We start from the raw sequence: 19582 nt of genomic DNA, 5'->3' as shown, positions 1-19582 counted from the left end.
CAACATAGAAGGTTTAATCTTCCAAATGGTTTGAAAGGTAACCTTCACTCACATCTCTCCCTTTTACTCTTACCTGATATACAAGATCTTCTTAATGAGCTGTATCGTGCCATCCCTTTTTCAGGCAAATGCTCGTTTCAAGTCAAAGGGAAATTTCTTTGACAAGCCTTGAGGAAAGGCTTGAGGAATAAATGTAATTCCTGGAATTAATTTCTTATCATCTAGGGATAGAGGTGTAAACTGAATTTTATTTTAGCCTGCCAATTCTTAGGTGGAGAGCACTGAAGGGTACTATAGCTTTGCCTCAGTCACACCATGGTAAAGACAGAGCTTTCTTTTTAAGTCCCTGTTTTCAGCACTTTCCTCAGCTATTACCTTCATCATGAAACATTTTACCCTTGTTTCTATCCCCACTGATGCTTCCCATCTTTTATACTCTTCATGTTTGAAGAATATCCAGCTATTCCTTCAGATATACAAGACATAAAACAGTGTAAGGGTATTTATTTAGCTGAAGATCTGTTAAGATAATTTTGGAATGGCTTATGCAGAAACTATTTGGCTTTAAAATATCAGATGTAGCATCTGTGCAGCTCCCAGTGAGGAAACTGAGAGAATTTTGTGAAAGAAAGGTTGTGGGGAAAAAAAAAAAAAAAAAAAAAGAACGAAAAGAATGAGACACCCGTGAGATATACTCTGTCTTCTGAAGTATATAAGGTCTTGGTCTAGCAGCTTGTCAGAAGATAACTTCCCATGTCCATGTGAAACACCATTAGCATTATTATTAAGAGGAAATTTCACTGATGTATGTACAAACAATAGTCTTATAATAGTCTTACTATCATAGGTAAATGTCCTCTTTGTAGAAAGTGCATTATTGACCAATAAGGAATATGTCACAATGGTGTTAATTCTGGACTAAAACTGAATTTTTTATGCACAGAAAAAATGAGATGTGATGTATGCTGGGCTTTCTAAAGCAAAAGATAGATTATATAGTTCTTTAAAATAGAATTTTCTCAGAAATAATACCTATAAATTGCTGCTGTGTTCAAAGCCCACAAAGCTTAAAAGAATTAATATACGTATCTGTATGTATATATTTATTAAACAGTAGAATTTAGGTGTGGTTCCCCAACCTACTCATGGAACAAAAATGTGTTTGGAAGGAGTTAGCTAATGGTTTCTGAGCTGTGCTGTACCACTCTCTAAAATCTCTAACAGCATTAGCACCTAGGCCACATTATTCAACTCCCTATAATATTAACTTTCACCCACACTAATCTTTATATCATCTGTGGTATTTACCTAGCTTTACTTTATAGTTTGTTTTAGAGAAAGAACTGGCCATATGCAGAAGGATAGGTCCATTAGTGGCTGTTACATACAACAGTCTAGATGTACCCTCTGGCTAAACAAGTCCCTACACTGCTGAGTACTAGAATCCAGGAAGGTAAATCAGAATAAGCATCATGCTACTCTTACCCAGTATCTTATACACTTACCCTACATAGTCAACATTTTCCACCATCAGAAGGAGGATTCTGTGCTAGGTGGGTCTGGTCTTTGTTCCAGACCAGCCATTCTTTCTTCTTAATTTTCATCATATCCATTACTACCTCAGCTAAGGTAACCACTATACTAGATACCATACAAACACAGAATAAAGAGACAGTTCTTGTCCTGAAGGATTTAGAAAAGTGAAAAACTGGAACAAACACACTGTCAGAGCAAAGAGGAATAGTGAGAGGCTATTTTTTCACTAGATAAGAGAATTGAATCAGCAAATCTATTACAAGTGTTGTCTAACCTCTGCTATCCATTCCCTGCAACATATTCAGAGGGATGCAAAGTAACTTGGTGTTGCAATTAATATGCACTATAGATTGAATCTGCACCCATGTCCTCTGGTCAACAAGACACATTTTTCTGCCCCATGGAAACCAAAGACTACATCTGCTTGGAAAAGAATGATAATTGCTGTGACAATAGGTGCAATCGTAACTGCTCACCCTGCAAAAAACAGCTCCCAAAACACGCTGCGACTCAAAGGTTTCATGCTCTAGAAACACACCCAGAGAGGCCCAAGAGTCTTCATGCAAAGTCTTACTGCCTGATAAATTTTTAAATAATGACAATGGAGGCACCACTCCAACACAGACACCTCAGGAGGACCGTGTCCTACCTGCAAACTCATTCCCCTCAAAATCCAGTTCATTCCACCTCTGTGCAGGTGTTAAACTCTCACATACACAGATAACCCTTCTTCACTTTTAAATGATGGTCTTTCTGCCAGGCAGAGTGAATTTTGCTTAGTATGTTTAAACACTTTCATGGGAGTTCTGAAACACAATTATGTGCTGAAATGACATTTTCTAGGTGCACAATTGTGCAAGATCTTGAATATCTAGCCCTCAAGCATCTAAATCCTCACTGTAAACCATTGCAAAGTCAAGCAAAGAATATTCCTCTCAAGGATTCCTCATAATTGATTTTCTATATAGAGTGCAGAAAAAGGTTTCCCAGAGTCAGCTTGTAAAAAGGAGTAGAGTCTCTCTGGGTTATTTCCTTGTTAAACAAGATTTAATGTACTACGACCTCCTGAATATATGCAAAATGAGACAAAACCTTCCATGTCTTGAATGGCAATTTTCAAAAATATCTGGAAAGTTTTCTATGAACTTATAAAAAAAAAAGAAAAAGGAACACCACATTCTAAGCTTTAAATGTTGCTTTCTTTAAGAATACTGCTTATTTAAAGCAGACTTTGGAAACCTTGCTATAGTTGCAGACTGTGAAGCAACAATCTGCAATGCTAAAGATATTTCCTTTTGGGGTACTAATCCAGAATTTACTTTTTTTTCTTGATTTAAGAATATTTTAATTGGAAAGATTATATATTTTTAATTCACTTAAGCAAGCAGTTTTCTTCTAAAACATCTACTTTTCTGTTAGCACTGTTAACTACTTCATCTTCCTTCCTATGCACATATACGTCATGTCTGGAGCAGAGCAAAATAAGAACCACATGTTTCATATAAACAGTTAGATGCTTTGCATATAGATGGTGCATAGCTGGAACAGCTATAAAGAAGTAAAACACAAGGAAACAGTAGGTGGAAGACTCAGCATTTTAGTCAGAAAGCAGGAACATAAGTAATTAATCATTAATATGGAAAAAAAGTGGACAGCAATAGGAGGTGGAAAGTGGTTACTAAAAGACAGGAAAAGTTTTTGTTAAGCTATAGTCTGAGGTGAGACTCACCAAACCACAGTTTGAGTCTTGTTTAAAATACACATCTACGGACACATTCAGTCTTAACTGAACCTGTATCAAATCCTAAGTGCTCAGCTTAGACAGATATAAGTGAAAAGAGAGTTTGTCTTTTCAACATTCCACACACTTGCAGAATTTGTTGTTTAAATTTTGATTGCTTAAAATTAAAACCAATATAATTCAGAGAGGATTTTGATCTTAGTTGCATCCGGTAAAACACAGAGTAACTCGACTAACATAAACCTTAATACTTAACTTTGTTAAGTAAACCTCAGTGGAGTTACATAGATTTATCATGGTGTAACTCAGATCAAAAGCTGACTCAGTCAAATGTAGTATCAGAGTGTGTAATGCCAGACTTGTCAAGCTTCATACTTCACGCACAAGACATCCATCTGGCTCCCTCCCTCTCTCTTCAGTGCGGTGCTTCAGTCTCAGGCGACCACACAACAGCTCCTCAGCTTCGTGCCAGCTCCAGGATCCAACATCAGATACACATGTTTAGACTGACGACAAATTGTGTTTGGCAGATGGGGTTCTGGAAGGGGAAGGAGGGTGGAGCAGGTACTGCACAGGAATGCTTGGGTTGGCGCCTCGCAAGATCCCACCACCCGAGCCCTGCAGGTAGGCAGGAGCTCCCCAGCTGCAGCCCCACATCTCTGTCTCTTCCCCACATACAGTCCCAAGCAGAGTCACCCTGTAAGAACGATACAGAATGACAGGCTGATGTTTCAGTTGTATCCATAGTAAGAAATTTTGTGTTTTCTTAACTATTTCCGTGAGATAATCACTTATAACTGTTGGGTTTTCCATGGTGATCACCATAGTGATGCACTATAAATTCAGTGGGTACTCTCTATGAAATATATTTTCCTCCTAAAATAAAAGAAAGCTAAGCACCAAACACTGCTAATCAGTTAAAGCATATTCTTTTTTTCTTCTAGGCTAGCAGCCATAGCCAGGCCAAAAAATGAGAGACAAATAAAAAGCTAAAGATTCTGAGAAAGGCAAATCCAAGCATGTTACAAAAACATTTATAACAATGTTTATCCTTCCCAAGATGATGCATTAAAAAAAAAAACTTTTTCAATACCTACCTGATAAATGAATATCCCATTGTTAATTAAATTACTAAATGAAATATTGCTTTATAGCTAAAGCAAAGTAGCTAACCGTAGCAGTTTCTAGTCATAGTCATATTTCAGTTCCATTCAGAGATAAACTCCCTACTTTGCAATTATCTCCTACTTTACAAATGGGAAAAAACAAAACAAAACAAAAAAAAAAAATCAAGATTTGTCTTGGCCCAGGCCATGAAAAGGTTAAGAGCCAAATTCTGCCAGGCCTAAGAAGGATGGGGGTTAGGAGACAGGGTAGATGGTCAAAGCGTAGTGAACTTTAGTTACTCTTTTATCTCCCTCTGTTTCATCCATTATCCTCATCACCACAAGTGAAATTGTCTTTTAAGGATAATTAGGAAGCAGTTAAGTTTAGAGCAGCCCTGTGGCTGTCCTAAAACAAATGGTTGGAAGAGGAATGATAGAAAATAGACTCATTTTTTTTCCTACACAGAAGCATATGGGACGTAATGAAAAATACACTGAATTAAAACCAGAGAAAAACTCAAGATTTCCTGGCTCCTAGTTCTGTCTGAAACCCTTTATTTCTCATATAGACACAGAGTTACTTCAGAGCTTTATTTAAACTAAAAGCTCTAATGGGAATCTACACCAGATAAGGATATAGGTCCTTGGACTACAAATTAGGAGATAAAATCACTTGAGTTCAGCAATGTGAACTTTCCAGTTCACAGTCAATAATGTAAAATAGACTGGAAAAAAAATGTTTAAAGCTAAATCATAATAAAGCTTTCTTGAATTTTTCAGGAAAAACTAAGCATAACTTTAGGGGAATAAGTACTTCATTCAACTGTTTTTATTTCAGGGCTCTTCCCAGTTTTAAAGAAAAAAGAAGTTTCAAGACGATGAAAAGATACATGTCATGCAGTCTGCATCTTGCTGATGCTAACCTAATCCATCAGCAGCCCGGGAAATATGTGCCTTGACAAAAGGAAGCAGATGTGCTCTTAATCCTCCTAAAGTGAACTATGGGATGGGTATCCTCAATCATCCAGGATGGTTTCTCTGGTGCCCTTACGTCTCTTGGTAAAGGCTGAACAGAGCATTTGTCATGGAATCAGACCTTCACTTGGGATTTGTGTAGTTTTTAGTCCTTTGATCATATGCCTCATATTTTACCTTAACTGAACCTTCATGGACTTTTGAAGATAATCATTGCTTCCCATTTTTCATCAGGAATAGCTACTGGCATAAGCAATCCCTCTCTGCAAGTTCTCCACCTGAGATGCAGGAAATGTCTTGCCCAGTTTAGTAAGAGGCATATAAGACATAATAGGTGACAGCTTTAGTTTAAAAAATAATAATAATAAAATAAATAAAATTAAATCTTTGCTACTTCTTGTTGATTGGAGGCTTAGTCCATCTTTCATTGTTCAGATTCAAGAGGGTTGATAAAACACTGTTAGTACCAAAAAGGGATATAATTAGTGGTTATTAGACCTCGTTTATGACCAAGATGTAATGGGTTATGCAAAACAGAGGGTTTACAGAAGAGGTCAGTCACCGAGCTCTGCCTTGCACTCTCTCCAGTACTGTGCATACACCAGGCTAGGATAACCTCAGGAACTGTCAGACCATTTCTGAAACAGGAAAGGTACCATTACCAGTTTTCAGTGAAATTAGTGCCCTGCTACAGCAGCATGTGGAGGAGAAAGAGCCATGTTTTGTTAATGAATCCAAATGTTCCACCCTAATATCTGAAAACATTAGAACACAATATATCCCAAGTTTAAACATGATGCTCCAGATTCTGTTAGAAGCAGGGGCCTTTTTCTTTCTTGTTAGGGAAGTACAAGACTTGAAAGTAAGTCAGTGTGGCCAGAAGAGAACCATGCTGTCATGAAGGAAGTATGAACTAGGGTCAAATCAATGGTCCTAACTCTTCCACCATCTATTTTCACCTATACTAGTGTGCCCTTTACTGTTGCCTATTGTCAGATTCATCTGAAGAGATATATGTGGTCAGGCTATTCTTCACTTCAGCAAAACCCAACTGACATTTAACTACTGCTCCAAAGTCCACCAAAGCCATGACACAGGCAATCAGAAAGTCAGGTCTTTAAGAATATTCTATAATACACTTTCATCCACTATACTGACATAGCAGCAGTGCATATGTGGTATATGAACCTTCATATCACACTTTGAAAATGTAAGTTACTATGTAATAAAGCAGAAAAAAATCATTAATAATGATTTAATATTAATAATGCCCAGTTATATAGCAAAAACAAAAGTGAAACAAAACTGCTAGAGCCACCTTCCATAGAGGCAGGATCACAGAAATACTCCAAAGCCCAGCTCAGCATAGACAATATGATGAAGTAGTTCTGTGTCACTCTTAAGATCCATACCTTTTCTGAACCGGACTCCACTGAAGACATTTACCATGGTTTGGCAATATTCTTTATGTAGCTAAAATATTCACTTAGAAAAGGTGGTGCCTTATTGTGCTAACTACAGAAAATTGATTTTTTGCACAAAATTGGCCTGTGATTCATGAGATCTGGCTTTAACTGCCAGCTCTGCCATGGATTCCCAGAGGAGCTTGAGTTAGTCAAGGGCTCTTTCCATTCCCCAGCTCCCCATCTGTAGTTCAACAGCAAAACTGATGAGATTGACAATGGAACTACTGGATAAAACTCTACAGTAATTCTTATAGATTATATATGATTATCATAGCATAAGTGACAGAAAATGTAAGGATCTGTATCTTCTAGATATAAAATCTATGGATATGCTCAACTTCAAAAAGTTAAAAATTTCAGCTGGATCTATTTAGCATTTTTTAGGCATCCAACTTCTGCCTTCCCTTAGCTGCCAAGATTTTGTGATTAAAAAGCATTTTATTCTCAAAAACCTTGCCATGCTTTCATTGCAGGGTTTTTATGAACTAAGTGGCAGAAGAGAGAGATGAGGGCTCAGTTGTCCATTGTTCAAGAAAAAAAATGCAGTTAAAAAATTCCTAACAATTGGGCAGGAAACCAGCAAGACAGATGATTATCTAGTGGTTACTTTCATGAACTGGTCTTGAAGGATAAATATTTAAGGAAAAAAAATCTCTTTTCCCTCAATTCATTTGTTTTATGAAATAACAATGTTCTCCATTCCTTCAAATTCCATATATAACCCTATACATCAATTACACAGGCACAGACAATGCCTAGGAAACAATCTGATAGTTTAGGTATAACCCATGATGGATATGAAGGCTGCAGTGAAGTTATAAAATCATTTAATATTAATAAAAACAAATTTTAAGTTGCATCTCGTTTAACTAATTGCCAGAAATTTGAGCACAGCATGTTTTTACCTAAAGATGACTGAACATCTGTGTAGTCATATATGATATATACCGTTGGACTTTTCATTAGACCCTGTGTTTTTGTAATTCCGAGCTGCTCTTCAGACTGAATTTTAGCGTAGCACTTACCCCATCTAGCTGCAAAGAGCAGAAAGGCCAGTTAGACAAAGACATGAAAATGAACATAAATTTGATTTAACTGATTTTTTTTACAGAAGTAAAATTTAAGACACAAGTTGTGATTTTTCAGTATTAATCCACAGAGAGTAAATTCTACTGCATTTCACTAGTACATTTGTGACATTTACTTCTGAAATTTATACAAAAAGCTGCCAGGAAAGCATACTTAAAGGTGCACAGTCAAGCACTGAGACACTGAGAAATGTAGAAACTAAAATCCTCCAGGGAACCTAATTCAGCCCTTTAATATGCATGCACTATGTTTCAAACTTTTATCAGTATAATCATACACTGCCTTCCTCCATGGAAAAGCAAACCAAATACAGATCAACAGCATGTTCATCTTGATTCTCATCTGCTTACACAGCAGCACACCCCATGTCCTCTGTCTCAGTCTCCTTGAGAAGCACGTAGTCCTTGCCCCTAGCACAAGGAGGAAGGTCCCTCTGCCCATTTTGGCAAGACTTTCATGTAAAGAAAATGCTTCTTACTTAAAAAGAATTCAGTAGAGTTGCCCTTTTCTTTCCGTTCTGTTTGTTCTCACAGCCGTGCAAAGGGAATGAATTAATACAGAGCAGGGCAGAAAGAGAGAGCACAGCAGAAGACTTGAGAATGAGCATAGTTAGGATGCCTGCAGGAATAGGCCTTGACATGTCCAAGGGGCTCAGGAGTAACGGGTAGGCTGACTCTGAGCAGAGGTACAAAACAAACTGGTTAGATATTTATTGCTGCTTAGTAAAAGCTATAAATGTTTGCTGTGATTTTTAGGATATTATTAGTAATTAGTAGATGGCATAAAGAAGAAGTCATTACTGGTGAAACACAATACTAGGAAAAAAAAAAAAAAAAAAAGATGTGCAAGTGCGTTGATATTCCTTTAGCAGAGTTACTCTCTTGTTTAAATCAAAATTGTGAGAGGTGTATGAGATGTACCATTAACACTAGAAAGAATTAATATTTTAGAAGTTATCCTGGCCAGTCATTAAGGGCATAAACCAATCAATAATAGTTTGACCATCTATTGAGCAAACTACAAAGTGTGTGACCAGCTTTAGCCAAGTTCTTTCATAACCATCTAACACAAAAATACAGGGTACCACCGACTGTAAAAGACAGGATGTGGGTTGGCTCTATTATAGAAACACCTACACTCTGAAATTTGACAGGAATCCAAGTTTTGTCACACACTTACATACTGGAACCAGGACCCAGAACTTCACTGAGCTGTGCACATCACAAGATACAGAAATTAAAACAAACTAAAGAGAAAAAGGTGCCTTTGCATTTTTCATCTTTGCAAGTTATTTTGTGTCCTGACAGTGGAAAGGTTTCTTAGGATCCACAAGGGATGTCTAAGGAATCTACTTACATAACTTTTTAAATAACTACAGTTCTGAAGTCTCTCTCTCGTTGTTCAGTTTTCAGTGTCAGACAGCTCAAAATAAGGCAACTAGGTTGTTACCAGCTTGTCACATCAGCATCATTCAAGTTAACAGAAAAAACTTCAAATGCCTGGTTTGTAGAGGATTTCAGTCAAGAAGCCATAAATGTCATTTCAAATCAAATTTGTTTGTTTGTTTTGTTTTTGTACTTAGAGGTTTCCCTTTGTAAAAGAACAGAGGAACTTAACGTGCAGCTCTGTTGCTAGAAACCAGTGAGATATTTTTTTTTCAACTTCTTGTAAATGAAAAAGTGGCCTAAATTTAAGATGGACTCAGCTGGTAACCATGAGTTTCCACTCTGTCTTATTTTCAAGAAAACAGCTAAACAATCAGGAAGGAAGCTGAATGGAAGGAATGCATCCAGAAACTCAATGGCAGAAAAAGAGGCTTCTGACAGTGAGGAAAAGCAGAGCCAAATTGTAGGAGTCACATCTCAAGAAATGCCCTTAAATGTGATAGTGGGTGTAGTCTAGTGGCCTGTACAAATGAGGGAGACCAGAGGAGTAGGAAATCAGGGAAGAAGATTAAGACTATAAACCAGGAACCTGCAATGAGTTCCATATAGCGAGTGAACAAAACATGCACTGCTGCTCTCAGAGCTTCAAGAAAGTTTCACCTACAAGGAGACTAAAGAATCAAAAATTTTACTATTATCATTCAAAAAATCTGTAATTAACTTCTTTTTTAATAAGGACAGTTGCAACACTGAACCACATCAGCTTACTTATGCATACTGTGCCATGAAAGCCAGCTTAGTTGCTCCAATCTGTATCAGGAATGAATTTGCACCATTTATATTTAATAAGAGGGGGTCATTAAATGCCTAATTTCCCCTTATGTATGAAAAACTCACAGTACCATACTCCCTCAACACTGGTTATTTCTGCTTCAAACTCATCATGAAAATTATTTCTTCTACAATACCTGTGCAAAATGAATCAATAGTGTGCCCTGTATTTTCTATTAAACGTGCATTTCAGCACCTTAACAGAAAAATGGAGCTCAATCAGAAACCCACCTTTTATCATAACTAAGTGTATTCCTTCCTCACCCTATTCTCTCCTTCTTGCTTGTTGCCCTAACATACTAAGTCATATCAATGACCTCAGGTTGTGAATTCTTTGTGACAGTGGTCCTATTTTTGTGAAATACTTGCCCTGTTCCAGGAAGCTACACTAAATGATAGAAACAGCATGAGTCTATCCAAAAGTGCACATCCCAGCTGAAGAGGCCATCCTTCCCTCGGAAGTCATGCAGACTTATACAACTTTATTAAGTTTGTCAGCAGCAAGTTCCAAGAAGGCAAAATAGTACTTTGCAGCTTCTTGTACAGCTAGAGTAAAATTCCAACTGGTGGCAATTCCCCTCCTGTCCCAGGCTTCTTCCAAGTGAAATAACTTTTAAAACAAATAATTTTAAAGCAAATGGCATACACAAAAATAAATGTCTCAGGGAATCAAAAGCCTAAAGCAATTTTTATTTTGACTGCCAAATAAAGTTTTTAAATTTCATCTTGGCTTTGCGTACAAAAGAACCATTGTGTGAGGCTTTTAGCAGTACTTTCTTTGCCTCCTTCATCTCAGAAAACTAGCATTGATGATTAGAAGTCTTTACAAAGATACCATAAATACAGGATTTGCATGCCAGTGTTTCAGCTTTACAACATAAAATATTTGGAATTCCTTTTGCCCTCAGACTTTTAGTCATCTATGGCAGGAGCCATTTAATAGAGACTTCTGCTCAATTTGTCCTGGCTGCCAGCATCTCAGATAATCTAGAACCTTTTTTGCCTGCTCCTCTGGATGGCAATTTGTATGCAGGCTCCTTAAAGGAAGGCAGACCTGGATCTCTACTACTGCTGCAACTTCTTTTTCAAGGTCCTCTCTCAGATAATGAAATCCTATCCCAGTGATGTCTTAAACTAGACTCTCATTCCTTTCCAAGGTGTATTTGTAAATAACATCTTTTCAGTTGGCCCACTCTACTTGGGGCTCTTCTTAAAGTTTCAATTTCTTATTTCATACTGTGGCTGGGGAAAGCCAACCATGAATTTATTTGACTGAGGAAATTTGGACTTTCCTTTTTACAAGTATTCTACCCTCAACATCTTACAGCAATCACTGTCTGCTTAGCACATCTGTTATTTAGTGAAATGGAGATTACTTGTTTCCTTCTATTTATTTTATTGTTTTTTCTAGCGTGGAAAGAGGGAAGAAAGAGAAACTGAAGTGAAATGATCATTTCCCTTCTGAGGGAACAAAAGATTCTCTCCACTCATGCCTCTTTGTACAGTAAATTGTGTCCTTTTGACTGACTTAAGCCTATATCCAAGATCTCCTGATACCAGACAGCTTTTGTACTCCAATTGCTCATAACCGCACACTTTCCATATATGAATACACTACTGAAGGCCAAAATGGGCACAGGGACTGAATCACTCTGCTCTCAGCATCTCTCATCCAACTGCCTTGTTTCAGTCGGTTCAAAAATTTCAAACTCCAGCATGACGTTGACTAGAATGGGGCCTGTTCAGTACTTTCTCTCTAGGTTCATAAAGGGCAGGCTTTCAGTTAATGAATTTGTCTGATTTTACAGTTCACTAAGCACATTCACTTGTCAACAGCGTCTTTAGCATAATTTATTGGCATCATGCAACTTTAAAGAAATAAACAAAAATTGACATCCATTAGAAAAAATATACAAAGAACATGCCCTCTACTGGGAGTCTCCACAGAATTGATACAATTGTGTAGCACCTATTTGTGATTAATTCAGACATGACCTCCCACTATGCAGTGTGATAAGGCCAAGGGTACTGCTCTAGCATAGTCATAAGACAGATCTTTCTTTAATTATCCCTGTTACCACATTATCAGAGCATCAGCAATGTAAGAGGCTTAGTAAATACTGAAACTTCAACAAATAGGAGCAAGTCCAAAGACCAGCCTGGGTCAGCATGTAAAGTATACTGAAAGCTAGTATATTTGGTTGTTTACAGAAGCAATCAAACTGAAACAAGCATTTCTGTCTTCAGTAACCTCCCACAGAATGCATAGAAACTCAGTGCTGAACACAGTACTCAAGGTGAGACCTTACCAGAGCTGAGTACAGAGGGACAATCCTGCTGGCCATGATATTTCTGATACAACCCAGGATGCTGTTGGCCTTCTTGGCCACCTGAGCACACGGCTGGTCAATATTCAGCCAGGTATCAACCAATACCCCCAGGTCCCTTTCTGCCAGGCAGCCTCTCTTCCCCCTGCCTGTAGTGTTCCATGAGGTTGTTGTGCCCCAACTGCAGGACCCGGCACTTGGCCTTGTTGAACCTCACCCCATTGGCCTCGGCCCAACAATTACACATGCTGTATACAGTCCTTGAAAAAAAAAAAAAAAAAAAAAAAAAAAAAAACACTAAGTAATTTACATTCTATATGACTTGGGTAATTTGCTGTACCTCAGCTGTTCTATAAGACAGAAATATTTTTTTCTGCAACAGCACCTTTTACCAGTAACAAATAATGTGCTTTTCTATATTTAGAAGTAGCTGGTTACTTATGACCAAAAAAAATCTGTCAAATAACATGCAGAGCCAACAAGTTTGGCCAATGAACTTCCTTTACCAGTACAGAAAAGAATCCATGCTATATCCAGCTCTTTTTCAAGCTGTTTTCTATAAGCAAGGAATTATTTAAAAATATATATAAACTATATATGAAACATAGCACTTTCTTGTCATGTGTACCTTTTGCTCTGATTTACCTCAGAGTACAGATGTTTCCTTCAAACTCCTTTGCTTTAGAAACCATGATAGGAAATTATTTTCCTCCAGAAATTTCTTCTCAGTAGAAAGGGAACATTTCCACTTATCAGATTTGGCTAGTTGTAATGTGGGAAAATTATTCTTCAATAAAATAAAAGGGTTTTATAGTGTTTTTTTTAATTTTATCTTTGACAATTTTGAGGCAGAGTGAGCTTAACAAACTGGGCCTACATAAATTCTTCTTGTTATTCATGTTGCAACTTCTTTAACAATGCAATTCTTACTCCCTCACCACCTCTCCCTATATCACATATTTTTTTCCTTGGATGTGCCAGCAACATAATGTCACAGTTTGTTCCAGTCCTTAAAATAGCTATCATCTTAGTAGTATTGAAGAGTTCATACCTGTGCTGTCTGAGGTCACATAGGGTATAAAGGAGAGTAATGAAAGATAGCTGCATTTCAAAACTATTTTTGTTTTTCCACATCTAGTAAATTCTCAAGAAAGTTCTATGATGATAAAATACAGTAGAAGAGGAGAAAACATCTGGGAGCTAGCATCCACTACTTTTGACAGTAACTGAGAAAATGTTACAGAAGCTAAACAACTTTACTGGTAAGATCCCTATCAGTTTTGCCAGGTAAGAATCAAGAACAGGAAAACTGAAGAGAGAATTCTGCTTTTCTGAAGATACCTTAAGAAACACACCACATCCAGAAAAGATTTTTGAAAGGCTGTACAATGACAAAATAATCAATGTTTCTTATGTTATTTCACATACAACTGCAAATTTTTTTACATTCACTATTAAGCTGACATTGGTGGTCACATTGGCAAGACATGTTTTTTCTGTATCTTGCAAAGTTCAAATAAAAGACATTACAATCAAAGAATAATTTTGTTTGGAAGGGATCTTTAGAGATCATCGTATCCAATCTCCTGCTCACAAGTTGCAAAGTTGGATCAGGTTGCCCAGTGCCCTGCCTGGCCAGGTATTGAAAATCTGCAAATATGATGATTAAACAGCCTCCCTGGGCAATCTGTTGCAATGCTTAACCACTCTTAGTCTTTGTTTCTAACCAGAAATTTTTTTGTTGCTTCCTATCTTTTCACTGGGTACCTCAGAGGAAGAGTCTGGATCCACCTTCTGTAACCCCTGTTTAGAAGTAGAAGACCACTATTAGTTGGGTTCCCACTCCTCCGCCTTTCCTTCTCCAGGCTAAACAAACCCAAATCCCTTAGCATCTCATCTGTCAGGTGCTCCAGCTCCCTGACCACCTCAGTGCTTTGAACTTCCTATCTCATAGGTACAGAAATTAGCTGAAATATAATATCATATCAATTATTTCCTGAAGGATTCTACCTTCTACTCTACTAGTAATGTAGAAATTCAAGTGAGCTTTACTCTTTATAGTAACCAACAGTCAGTCATTTTTCCATTTAACAGCTACTACTGCTATAGTTTGCCTTCATAAAATTTCTGCTTTCACATACATATTAATAAAAAAAGAAATTAGGAGGTTTTGTTTTACCCTCTCTATTACTTAAATAGGAAGAAAATACGTACTCCTTAATGGAAATTCTGGGTTGGAGTGAATTACATGCAAACTTCTCATTATTTGTAATTTATCATTTAATTAAATTATAACTTCTAATAACTATCTCATCTTTCAAACATACCTCCCATTATTGTCCTAATGATTTATTGTATTCATTCTCTCCCACTGGTAAAAAGGAAGTAATTGCTGTTCTGCTCTGGCATGTTTCATTCCAATTTTTACTCCCTATAAATGTGTTACAGTTCTTCCGTTGGCAGTCAGAGAAACTCTCTATAAAAGCAGCATTTACTGTAGTTTCCCTCAGAGCCAAGGAATACATATGCAGCTTGACATTTTGGAGTACCAGTTTTCAACCATTAATCTACAGTAGTTATTAGAGCTATTCCTCTCATTATTTTACACTATCTTAAAAGTGCTGCTTATACTAACTTTTCATGGTAACTTCTGTGCCCACCATAAAGAAAATCAAACGCATTGTACAAATGAACATGAAGTATTCACCCAGTCGCTACATTCACACATTTCACTGAAGATCCCTAGGATCTCCACTTTTTTAGTGGACAATAACACAGAGATAAATAAATCTAATCTCTTCAGGAAGAAAAGGAAGGCCCTCTTAATGATACACCAACTACAAATACCAGTTACCTTGGATTTTAAAAGCAGGTTAATCCTATTCATTTTGAGGGATGTGCATTGATTTTCTCTTATATCGACCATCTTTTTAAACACTAATAGCTAGACAAATACGTATATACGTATATTGCACTCTCATTTCCTGCTGTAAAGAAGAGCCAACCTTCCAACTATAGCAGCTTTTTAACCAAAGTAAAGAGAAAAATGAAGCTGAGACTTGTGCAGAAAGACAAGGGCAACCTGACTCACCCTTTCTTTTTTTAAAGGCGTCAGGATCAAGCCTTCCAGGCGCTTTCCATAGACATTCCAAACAAATGGAAATAGTTACAAAAACACAACCCAACCATGGAAGAAAGTTAAAAATTGACAACATATTTCTTATTAGAAATTAAAATTATATTTAGAAATATTAAATATTAAGTAACAAAGGTAAACTGAAAACCTGCATTCACACAAATTCAATATTGAATTACATTATGCCTACATTTCTGACCCAAAAATAAGTGTTTTTAGACTACGCACTGCTCCCAAAAATTAGAAGGAAACAAAGTAATGGAAACTTACTTTTACCCAGAAAAAAAGACAAAAGACTGGTTGTGTGATCCAAAGACACATGTGTATATGTATGTATCTGAAGCTCATATATTTTTACAGTAGGAAAAAATGTAACTGAAAAACAAGTTTACCTCTTTTTATACTTTAGGGACACCACATCACTTTGTTTGTTTGTTTATAAAATGGGATCTCTTTGAAGTATTTAACAAACCTCCCACCAAGATGTTTCTGTAGCATTTAATGAAACTGTCTGCAAGACGCTGGGGCTAAAGACAATACAGTTCTCAGCTCCCCGACTGCCTACTGCATGGAGAGCTGCCCATCCTATTAGGATTATGTTACTTAGATAAGGTTTAATGTGGAGTTTAAAACAGAGGTTTCTACAGTCTGGTTTGAGCATCAGTGCCAGGACTTCATTCACATAAGCAGATTTTTAGAAGTATACCTCAAAAACACTGATTTCTGCCTCTTGGTCATCTATGATAAGATCAAAAATATTACTCCAGTGAAATGACCCAATTTGTAAACTGGCCTGGCATTAGAAATGTTTTCAACCAAGCTTCTAACAGAAAAGTTATAATGACAAATGATCACTTCACCTGAATATACCTTAGCAACTAGCTTAACTGCAGTTAATTCACACAATTTTCACAAAACTCATGCCAGCAAACTAGTTTCATTTACAAGAAGCCCTTTCCCTACTCAGTATGTTTCTCCAGTTCCACAGGATCTAATAAATTAGTACTCTTCTCCTTCCTCATTCCCATTTCCCCCTCTGGTTTACATAACTGGAATCATCAAATGATCTATACTTACACTCCGTTTTACTCCCTTTGCAATCAAAATGTACCCTCCATGGTTTTTCTTACACTTCTTCCAGTCATTCGTTATACACTGTATCATCACTGATTACATTCAAAACCTCACCAGAAGCACATCAGTACATCTCTTGGGATCTGCTACCTTCACATTTGACAGATCAAGTATTAGAAGTTTCTTATGGTCACCAATGTCACAAGATTTGCTTACAGTTCAAACCAATATATATATAAAAGAAATTTAATTAGAAAATATATTGAAGGAAATTTCACACAACAGGATCTCTACCCTTGAGTAACAGCTGTATCTGATTAATCAACACGTAGTATTTTTAGTTTAGCTTCAAAACTCCTTTTAATTAAAAAATAAAATTGCCATGTACAGAAATTTCAGTTATAAACAAGATTTTCCAGATCTTTGATCTATCTGTGCATTGCACTTGTACACTGAATATGAGGGTTTACTGTTGTAAGTTTAATGTAGATTTATAACTGTAAGAAAAAACTCATTTTATTAGTGACATTTCTGGATGAGAGAAAGAACTTGCAGATAGTCAAGAATGTTTTCCAGATCTCTTTCAATACAATCAAGTGAAGGTAGTTTCCAGTTGACATCTGTTAAGAGTTATTTTAAAGTGCTCATTAAGTATGTTTAAAATGTCAGCCATACAACCAGGAAGAAGAGTCACGAAGTCAAGAAGTTCCCAGTTGTTCTCTTTGAAAGATGTCTTGAGAAGCTCAATACTAGTTATTACTTACTTTCTGCTCCATAGGAGGACTAAGACTTTTCTAGAAATGGTCTTCAAAAAGCCATTTGGTTTTCACCACATACAGGCAACCTCATGAACAAGGCATGGCATTTACCTATTCAATTCTACTCTGCTTCTAAATATTTGTTCAACTTGTCACAAAGACTTTCAGGTATCAACCCAAGGAAGTAAAAACCAGTATTCTTTTTCCTCCACATTGCTGTGAATACCAAACTAAAGAAAGAATTCTAGGAAACCTTACATAGCCTTTTCAATTTTCATATTACCCACATTAAACTTTATTCCCAGTGTTTTCAAGAGACTTATAGGATAACCTATGGTTAATTTAGGTTATGATGGCAATGAGCATATTACTGGTCTTCAGAAATTATTTTGGGCTCTGTTTGTGATCAGCTTCTTAAGAATGCCTGATAGCTGCTGTCTGACCACTTGGACATCCACTGCAGTGCATGCCACCTTGCTCTTCATATGATTATGCACCACCACTACTCTTCTTTCTGGAGACACAGAAGGCACTAGTCTGAATGCAGCCCCCAAAGAAAATCTAATAGTTAAAAATAATTCATGTTATATAAGCAATGTGTTCTTCATGTGTTTCAGCCAGATTGCCATTGGGATTAAAAGCTATACACACCCTTATAACTCTCTTCTTGCACATTTCCTCATCTGAAGGTGACAAAGAAGAAAAATAATACATAAAAACCATTATATACACAAATTAAAAACAAAACTAAGAATCTACGGAGAGTTCTGGTCTTGCTTACTTATTTAAATTAGCTATAAAGAGAAAAAAAATAATCTAACCAAAATAAAAAAAAAGGCAAGCAATTATTTTAAACAAATAGCATAAACTAAATCTTATAAATTATTAGTAACACAAACTATTTGAAAGACCATTTGTACTTCAAAATTGTAAAGAAAATATATGGATGTTTGGTCTTGTCATGCAGCCAGATTAAGTTACGGTAAAGACTCAAAGCTTATAAGAAAAGTAAAATAGAATCTCCAGCCCTCGGAGAAGGAATAGTTCAACATGAACTGAGTCTTACACTTTTCCAACTCTGGATGACCTGAGAGTCTCAGTGTACCCAGCTTCATGCAGATAGTCCTGAGAACCAGTGTAAGTTATGACTGCTAAAATGTCATCCAGAATTTCCCATAAAAGTTGTCCCTGCAATACTTGCCAGCTATGCCTTATATATACTTTCTAAGCAAATATTTGAGAGGCTGTCCTGGAATGACAGTATCTGGCTGTTGTACATCCAAAAATCTCATTCCAAAGGAGGTAAGTTTTTTTTTAGTAAAAGTGGGATATCACAACACCTGTTTGTGGTTCACAACACTTTTGTTTCATGGTTACAAGAAAGATGTATTTTATTTTATAAGGAGTAATCCCTTTACAAAATCTTGTTATGGCAATAAATTAGAAATTACCTGAGATGTAAAAAGCACACCTTTTCAGAGTTTCTCGTCACTGTTTAAAAGCATTTTTTAATTTAGAATTTACTATATGAGTTTCAGCATAATGTGTCATTTCTTAGATTTTCAAATAAAGTTGGTTATTTAAAAATCTCATTTATTTAATTATTTATTTTTTAATTTTCCAGCATGGTCACACAACTCAGGAAATGACATCACTTTCCTAGTGCCAAAAATCAGGTTGGAAGTCCTAAATCTCAGCACACTCCCTCAGCCAGTGACAGAAACTGCCTGCTGAAGTTAATAGAACCTTTGTCCTATTTACTGAAAGTGGGCTTTTTCATGCTTTTTTAGGAACTCTAGAAAATATAGTTGCTGAATATGTCCATAAGGACAGCTACAAGTGATAAAAAAAAAATCTCAAAAGCTACAGAGTAGGCTTCTGAGTAATAGAATGGATTTGAACCTCTCAGAATTAACAGCTGGCAATATTCCTGTTTCAAAAAGAGATCATTTTTAGTTAAAATCTAGTCCCGTGTTTTGAAATAATTGGCAGCAAACACATAGATTGTGAACCACAAAGAGATCAAACTTAGGGTCAAGTCTAGGTGATTATCCAGTAGGTGTTTACTTTAGAGCAAGCTGATTCACTTTCCAGTTTTCTTCTACTTTATTGAAAGTAACTTTTCACTCATGAGACAGAGAGGACAGGAGCTTGTACT

This window comes from Anas platyrhynchos, chromosome 2, assembly GCF_047663525.1.
Source record: "Anas platyrhynchos isolate ZD024472 breed Pekin duck chromosome 2, IASCAAS_PekinDuck_T2T, whole genome shotgun sequence".
Taxonomy (NCBI): Eukaryota; Metazoa; Chordata; class Aves; order Anseriformes; family Anatidae; genus Anas; species Anas platyrhynchos.
The sequence above is the reverse complement of the archived record's forward strand: the minus strand, read 5'-3'. Positions refer to the sequence as shown.